Genomic DNA, 8,989 nt, shown 5'->3' with positions numbered 1-8,989 from the left:
ATGTATGGTGTGGAATAATAGATAGCTACTTAATAGGACCGTTTTTTTTTTTTAAGAAAATCTGAACGTTCAAAGGTATAACAGATTACTTGTAGATCAAATAGTTCCAGCCATACGAAATATTTTTCCAAATAATTTCGAAGAAATATGGTTTCAGCATGATGCAGCTCCTGCTCATTTTGGTTTAGGGCCACGTCAAATTTTAAATGAGACTTTTCCATTACGATGGATAGGAAGAAGGAACAGAAATGAGGGAGGAGAGGATTGGCCACCTCGGTCACCAGATCTAACTCCTCTTGATTATTATTTATGGGGACACCGGAAGAGTAAGGTTTACAAAACAAAACCTGAAAGCATCCAAGAATTGATACAGCTAATAAGGGATGAAATAGATTTGATACCTTTTGAGACGAATCGTAGAGCCATTTCTGCATTCTATCAAAGATTGGCATATTGTCAGGAAGTAAATGGCAGCCACTTTCAGCATTTACTTTAACACACTGAGTAAAATTTATTTTAAAACACGGAGTAAAAGGTTTTGAATAATTAAAAAGAGATGACAGTTTTCAATCATCTGTTTTGCAACCTATCACGACATATAACACATTCACACTTGTTTAACCACATGCACGCACACACATACGCACGCACGCACGCACGCACACACACACACACACACACACACACACACACACATGTACACACGCGCGCGCACACACGCTCACACGCGCCCACGCACACACGCACACACGCGCACACACGCACGCACGCACGCACACGCGCACATGCGCACACCCGCGTACACGCGCACACGCGCACACGCACACAAGGGATCAGATTAATGCCATTTCCACGCAGTTGCTCCTGGATAACACTAAGTGCATGAAATTTCGAAATTTGAACGGCCGTCATTTTTAATGGGGGATCGTAGCGACTTAGAATTTTAAGGGTGTGTTTGTTATGAAAAGACCTTTCAAATGAACCTCCACTCGACCCTTAGTCCAATTTAAAATTTTCAACCCCCTTTTTACTCCCGCGTACCAGGGGGTGAGGAATGATCAGTATCCATGTCATAGGGTAGCTTTTTTGAAAATTCAAAATACGTGTTTTACAGTTTTTTGATATTTTTATTTTTACAAAAATTATTTAAGGATTTCCACACTTTTGACAAATTCTGTATATTAGAGAAAGAAAGAGAGAGAGAGAGAGAGAGAGAGAGAGAGAGAGAAGACTGAAAGAGAGGAGTGAGAGAGGTGCAAGAGAGAGTGAGCAAATGAGAGAGTGAAAGAAGAGTAAGAGAGGAGTGAGAAAGGAGTGAGAGAGGAGTGATCTCTTCATATGTTAATTTTTTAATAAATAATATGCTACACCTTTTTTTTAATAATTATTTATTAAATTTGATTCATGATATATTAAAATAATTTTTTATAATTTTCCCGCGATTACGTTCTCGCCTATCATAATTATTCCATGATGCCCGGTTCCTCCCAGCATTAGTGCCCCTGGGCCGGGCTTTTCCTTCTGTAATATAATAAAATATGTATATAATAATATTTATATACAGACGTATATACAGGGTGCACGATTTATCTGAAGATATTGAAATAACTCAAGAACTATGCATTGGATAAAAAAAGTGGTTAATGAAAGTTGTTAGTCTCCAAGGGGGACATCCAATGATACCAAACTCGACCTCCCACCCCACCCCCTGGGGGTGGGGGTTGGGGGCAACTTTGAAATCTTAAATGGAAACCCCCATTTTTTATTGTAGATACGGATTCTACGCCACAAAATACGTAAATTTTGTCCGAAACATTTTTTTTATTCGTGATAGATGGCGCTGTAATCGCAAAAAATTATATTTTCCGCAATTCTCCAGAAATGATCATTGGATTGAGAAATAAAAAATACCTGTTCAATATTTTTAAAGAACATAATAAAAGTTATTCCCCCCCATCCTCTCGGGGTAGGATGGGTGATAACGTTCAAATCTCAAATGGGGACCCACATTTTTCATTGCAGAATTAGATTGTACGTGAAATTTTTATTGAAACAATTTTTTTCATTCGTGATAAATAGCGTTGAATTTTTTCGAGAAACTACTTTTAGCGTTACACAGGAACAACGACGAGGACGTAGTAGTTTTATGTTCTCTTTGGGTGCTTTTTTAATGTGAGTCCCCTTGCCTCTCACAGATCAGGGTGCTTTTTTAATGTGAGTCCCCTTGCCTCTCACTGTTCAATTAATTAGAGTAAGTGTTCGAAATTTTTACCTTCAACTTCAATACACTTATTGATCCTTTTTTCAAATGACTGTACACAGGATAGAAGCATATCTGCGGGAGTTTCAGCGCAAGCGTTTCTTATGCGTTCTACCATGTTTTCACGAGTTGTTGGCACTTGTTGATTTAAAAATATTGAACAGGTATTTTTTATTTTTCAATCCAATGATCATTTCTGGAGAATTGCGGAAAATATAATTTTTTGCGATTACAGCGCTATCTATCATGAATAAAAAAAAAAGTTTCGGACCAAATTTACGTATTTTGTGGCGTAGAATCCGTATCTGCAATAAAGAATGGGGGTTTCCATTTAAGATTTCAAAGTTGCCCCCAACCCCCACCCCCAGGGGGTAGGATGGGAGGTCGAGTTTGGTATCATTGGATGTCCCCCTTCGAGACTAACAACTTTCATTAACCATTTTTTTTTATCCAATGCATAGTTCTCGAGATATTTCAATGTCTTCAGATAAATCGTGCACCCTGTATATAATATATGCGTACATACATACATGCGTACATGCATACGTATATTAAAAAAATTAATTATGTATAAAATTAAATATACTTACCGGAGCCATCTTCTTCTTTCTTTTCCATTAATTTTTCTATTTGCTTTTCTATTTTTTCCAATTTTTCCTTCAACTCGTTATTTTCCGCTTTTAATTTGTTTAGATCGTGGTTTTTGGCTATATTTCGCAAGTCTTCCTCCAGATTTTGCATTTGGTGGTCCACATTAATATTATCTATCGTTTCTGGAATACATATGACATACATAATATATATTGCATACATACATATCACATACATATTTCAATTATATATGTCATCACATGCATACATTATTAATATAAAATACAGCGCTGTATATGCATGTAATGCATATATGTATATGTATGTATATAATGTAAATATGTATATGTGACGTATGTATATATGTATATGTGTGTAACGTAATGTGTAAATAAAATAAATACTTACTTATTAAATCCTCTTCTTTCCTCGCAATACGTGGACACTATTTTTGTCACGAAGGCTGCTATGCTATCGGAAAACTATCAGAAAATAAAATTGAAAAGCGATCTCCTGGGACGACGAGTCGCTAAGCACCGGTATTGATTTTTTGATGGTACGACTCATCATATCATCTGCTCAGCATCAGCTGACCGGCAATCAAATGACGGGCGACACAACATAATAATATACGTGTATATATATGTTATTACGAATATGTAAACATATATACCAAGGGGCACAAATGCTGGGAAAAGCTAAGCGATTCGCAAATATTGTCGTACACGTAGACGTGAACGCGGACAATACCTAAAAAATGATTATGTACGTATGTACATATACAGGGTGTTTGATAGCTGATCATGCAGACGAAAGTTGAAGATAGATTGGGTGTAGCCGAGAAGAAAAGTCATGTACCGTAATGTCAAATTGGCAATATTTACCGAGTTATTAATTAAAACATGTGAGCCAACGAGCGCGTAAAGAGCGGAGGGCGGCCGCAGTAAGCACGAAGAAATTTGATACAGGCGGAGTCAGTGAATGGCGGTAGGCAAGCGCGCACGGCGAGGGGCTACGTAAGCGACAAGAGGCGATCGCGCACGACGAGGAGCGAGCGAGCGCGAACGACGAGGAGCGAGCGAGCGCGCGCGGCGAGCTATAAGAAAAAAATATGTCATCGCGCCGTTCCGTCTTTTCAGAGGCGATAGGAAAGTGATGTGCTATCATTTCCACACCACCTTGCGGTAGATAGCTTGGTGCGTTTTTTTATAGTGGTTTCCCCGGTAGGCCTAATCCACTCTCACAATCTAATGTAAGAATTGTTTGAAGTGCCATCCTCTCTCTCGTATGCAGAGTTCGGCCCTTCGTACAATATTGCGCGTCGCACGGTGTACCATGTCCGGCGTAATGGTATCGAAGGCCGCAATAATAGCTTCACGTACTTCGTTTTCTGTACCATGACGCTGGTGCTCGATTAAACTTTTTATATGACCCCATATAAAAAAGTCTAATACATTTAAATCTGACGACCGTGCCGGCCAGATGATTGGACTACCACGACCCATCCACCTGTCCGGAAATTGCGCGTTTAGTACCTCCCGTACTTCGCGACAAAAATGAGCCGGTGCTCCGTCATGTTGATAAATCAACAGTGCTCGTATGTTTAATGGCACATTTGTGAGATGTACTGACAACTCGTTCTCTAAGAATTGTTTATAAATTCTGCCAGTTAAACGCGGCGGGAGGAAATGTGGACCGATCTGGAAATAACAAACAAAAAAGTTTCACTTGAACAGTAGGAAAAATTATTTTCTTTCCACTTACCACTTGATTCCCAATTATTCCCGCCCATACGTTGATGAACCAACGATATTGAAATCCGCCTTCACAGACGACGTGCGGATTTTCATCGGACCAATATAAATTATTGCGACAATTAAGTACGCCGTTTGGTGTAAATGTTGCTTCGTCGGTCCACAAAATAATATCCGGAAACGTGTCATTCTGCCGACATTGCGCAAGGAACCCTGATTATGTTTTTCAATAATTATTATATTCTCAAATTGCCGTGAATATGAAAAGTTAATGACAATACTTTCAAAAGTATATCCGTTGTTCCAAATCCCGCGGTAACAGCTGTTGCACCCGCTGGTAATGGTACGGATGCAACTGATCTTCATATAAAGTGCGATGCACGTTGTATTGCGATAAATTAAGTTCGCGCGCCGCACGACGCATGCTGTTTCCGGGGTTTTCGTAGAAGGCGTCGAGAATCCTTTCCTCGTCTTGAAGACGACGACGCACTGGCATATCTGGCGCATTATGCACTAGACACCTCGTTTCACGCAATCTTTGCACAACACGGAAAATTGTTTGATATCTTGGATAATGTGCACGTCCGGGAAATTACTAGAGTTAGAAGCCTCACCATGTATATTCGAGCTGCGACAAGCGTATTTCGAAAAAGGTGGCAGAAACAATTGACTTTGAATATTTCGAACGTCAATTGTTTCTGCCGAGATTCGTGAACACGAGGTCTTTTTGTGCAGTCACGTATAGTTCTCACATAGTGACAAACCGACAATGAGATATTTGCGATACTTCACAAGAATACACGGATATGATAGTGGCCTACGGGCTAGCAGATCGAAATGCGCGCATCGCGGCTCGAATATACGCGGAGCAATTTCCCGGGCGTGCACATTATCCGACAGATCAATTTTCCGTGTTGTGCAAAGATTATGTGAAACGGAGTGTTTAGTGCATAATTCGCCACATATGTCAGTGCGTCGTCGTCTTCAAGACGAGGAAAGGATTCTCGACGCCTTCTATGAAAACCCCGGAAACAGCGTGCGTCGTGCGGCGCGCGAACTAAATTTATCGCAATACAACGTACATCGCACTTTACATGAAGATCAGTTGCATCCGTACCATTACCAGCGGGTGCAACAGCTGTTACCGTGGGATTTGGAACAACGGATATACTTTTGCGAAGGTATTGTCATTAACTTTTCATATTCACGGTAATTTGAGAATATAATAATCATTGAAAAACATAATCAGGGTTCCTCGCGCAATGTCGGCAGAATGACACGTTTCCGGATATTATTTTATGGACCGACGAAGCAACATTTACACCAAACGGTGTACTTAATTGTCGCAATAATTTATATTGGTCCGATGACAATCCGCACGTCGTCCGTGAAGGCGGATTTCAATATTGTTGGTCCATCAACGTATGGGTGGGAATCAAGTGGAAAGAAAATAATTTTTCCTACTGTTCAAGTGAAACATTTTTTTGTTTGTTATTTGCACATTTGGTCCTATACTGTATTCTAGCATATCTCTCATTTACACTCACACGCTCGCATTCGCTACTGTCTGCTTGTTCAGCACTCTCGTAGCGCTCCTGGTGTCGGAAAAGCGAAATGCACACATATCTCCACTCCTGTGGAGTGGAGCTACATTCCGAAGTTTCTTACTTTCTTACTGAATCGAAATTTTCCGTGATTCGGACTTTATCTTAAAATACTTCCACTTAGAGACAATGTACACAAAAATCACAAGAACATTTTGTTTCCTATTTTTTAAGGCTGAATCGATTGGGACTAAAAAATCCTCGATCGGTTGAGTCATTGCTGAGATATGAATATCTCACCTCGTTTCAACTCGCAGTTTCGCGTATAATAGACACGGTGTGCCTCGCGCCGTTCGGGCGCAACTTTATTGCGCTTGAACTTGGCGTGAGGCACTACCGTGCCTCTTGATTATAATGTTATCTCTAGTTTATAACAAAACAGTGTAACAGATATATAACAGGATTATATTACAACTACGAAACTATGAAACCAAATTATATAACCCCAATATAACTAGAGTATAACATATGTTATATTACATGTTACTCCTATGTTACATTACAGTTATATTCTGTGTTTGCTGGATTCAGTACGGGCCGATGCTATTAGATGCTCATTGCGCCATCTCTTGTAAATCCTTTAAAATTAAGTTTAATATCCAACACTACTTTTAAAATTTAAAGAAAATATTTTCTACGTATGAAGTTTTAAGAAAATGCAAAAAATGAAAAATTGATTTTTTGAATTCTGCTAGGTGTATATGCCCCCTTAAGAAAAATAATGATCAGTGAATATCTCGAAAGTGGTGCCATTTATAAACAAAATGGTATAATTGTTTTATGTCCCGCTTGAAATCATATAACTTTCGTCCGAAACATTTTTGCTGAAAATGCTTCGTTGAAGAATTATTAAAAGGCGTTTTTCAAAATGGGACACCTTGTGTGATCCAAGCAGCAAAATCCAAAATATTATAAAAAGTATGAACTGGCTAACGGCGAGGTACTATATATGCATGTCCATGTGTACATATGAGTAGTATAGGGTTAAGTATGGCCAGTCAAAACATTCCCCCTCCACTCGACCTTCCGGCGCCACTAGACCACGCCCACCGGCGCCGGAGGGTCAAGTGGAGGGGGAGTGTTTCAAGTGGCCGTACCTACCCCTAAGGCTGAAAATGACGGAAATTTGAATCACCGGAATGAAAATTAGCGTAATCTAAATATTAAATTTTTATTATTCATATTAGGCGTTGTTGTGATTCTAGCTCTTGGTCAGCTGGTTAATTTGCATATTACTTTTGGAAAAATCTCCTAGACACTCTGCGAGGCTCGAACCCAGGACCTCAGGCTCTTGAGTCAAACGTCTTACCACTGCTCTACTGCTACTCTTTAGTAGAAATTGGTTTCACGGTGTACACGTAGAACGGAGGTGTGTGTGTATGTGTGTGTGTATGTGTGTGTGTGTGGTTAGTGCGAAGTCTCTGGAAAAATCCTGTAGGCCTTGGCCAGATTCGAACCTAGGTCCGCTGGCTTTCGAGTCAAGCGTCTTATGCACTACCTACTGCTATACCCTGATGGAAACTAGCTATATTGTATACATACGAAGAGTATTGACGTCACGCGTGAAAAATTTGGCAAATTCTAGAACCTAAAGGACACGGATCTTCACCATGAGACCCCGGCTCTCGACTGTCGTGAGCTTGTGCGAGCATGTTCGAGCAGGTAGGGATCATTTTGAAGACAAAAACTACCCAGCGATTGTTGGAAGACGATACTTCTAGTCTATGTTTATATATTTTTATCTGTACGAGTCCCCTCGCTTTCGAACTCGAAAAGTTTACAACGGGATTTGTTACTTCGAACTGGAAATCACAGGGAAGTGAGAAGAGGTGAAGAGAAAGGAATGCACAATATTTTTCATAGAATTAATTCACATTTTATTTTTCATGATTAAGATGAGACATTTATTAAAATTGCTCGTACAATTTTATTTAAATAAATCGAAGTAATTTCTTGAAATAATGTGGAAATAAGTATCTAGAAACGTTAAATCTTTTAATTGCCGACGTACATTTTGCTTGATTTCCTGATAGTTTGCGAAGAGCGTCTGTTTCACGATGTCCTCGTCTAAGTTTTTTTTGGGAGCCTTCTATCTCCGTTACAAGAAACAGGGCGCAATCGTTTACAAGTTTTGCAAACGTTTTGCAGTTATTCACATCGAGCATCAATACATTTTGTTATAAGTTCTAGCCCGTCAAAAGATGTTGCCTGCATGACGATGTTTACTGTGTAGACTTTTTGTTTCTTCGTCGGCGGCTGCTGTCCCTGGGATGAATCGGTAGGAATCCTTTTCAATGCGGTGTTCACCTCGGTCGTTTTCGTATTTTCAGTCACCATGATCGCCCTTGCTCCATACGCCGTGGTAAAGGTGATGGTCACATCGTTGATATGGACAGACTCCGGCACGGCCCTGGTTACCGAGTGCAAGTAATAGCCTATGTGTTTCATGTACTCCTTAAACTTTTCCCATGTGGTGAAGTCGAACTGGATCCCTGTAGAGGTATTGCCGGATAGCTTTATTGTAGGCTCGAACGTTGTCCCGTCGTTTGATGCCCGCAATCCGATTTGCATCCTCTTGGTATCCGAAGTGTTGAGGGGATAAGTAGTGGAGAGAAGCATATAGCTTTCATAGCGAGCTTTTCCAGAGTCACCTTATGTGATCTTAAATTCAGCGTTTGCGTTAGTATTCGTCATTATGTTTCTCACAAGAACTTATTATCCCACAGATGAAAACACGAGAACTAATATACTTCGTCGCACGAAACGAGTGGAGAAGACTA

General features: G+C 40.0%; 1 long non-coding RNA gene across 3 annotated transcripts; it reads right to left on the bottom strand.

The window, feature by feature from the left end:
• Positions 1 to 1,405: 1,405 nt before the first annotated feature.
• Positions 1,406 to 3,766, bottom strand: LOC112590161 (uncharacterized). 3 transcript variants are annotated; one of them, XR_003114040.1, is made up of 4 exons: positions 3,736 to 3,766; positions 3,260 to 3,333; positions 2,851 to 3,033; positions 1,406 to 1,521 (listed from the first exon to the last, which is right to left on the bottom strand). It is a non-coding gene; the product is annotated as an uncharacterized LOC112590161 (long non-coding RNA). The 3 variants fall into 3 exon arrangements; XR_003114039.1 differs by having other exon boundaries at positions 3,260 to 3,601; positions 3,736 to 3,758; XR_003114038.1 differs by lacking the exon at positions 3,736 to 3,766 and having other exon boundaries at positions 3,260 to 3,664.
• Positions 3,767 to 8,989: the final 5,223 nt, after the last annotated feature.

This window comes from Harpegnathos saltator, unplaced genomic scaffold (assembly GCF_003227715.2).
Source record: "Harpegnathos saltator strain DR-91 unplaced genomic scaffold, Hsal_v8.6 scaffold74, whole genome shotgun sequence".
Taxonomy (NCBI): Eukaryota; Metazoa; Arthropoda; class Insecta; order Hymenoptera; family Formicidae; genus Harpegnathos; species Harpegnathos saltator.
Note: the sequence above shows the minus strand (reverse complement) of the source record. Positions and strands in the feature narration are given on the sequence as shown.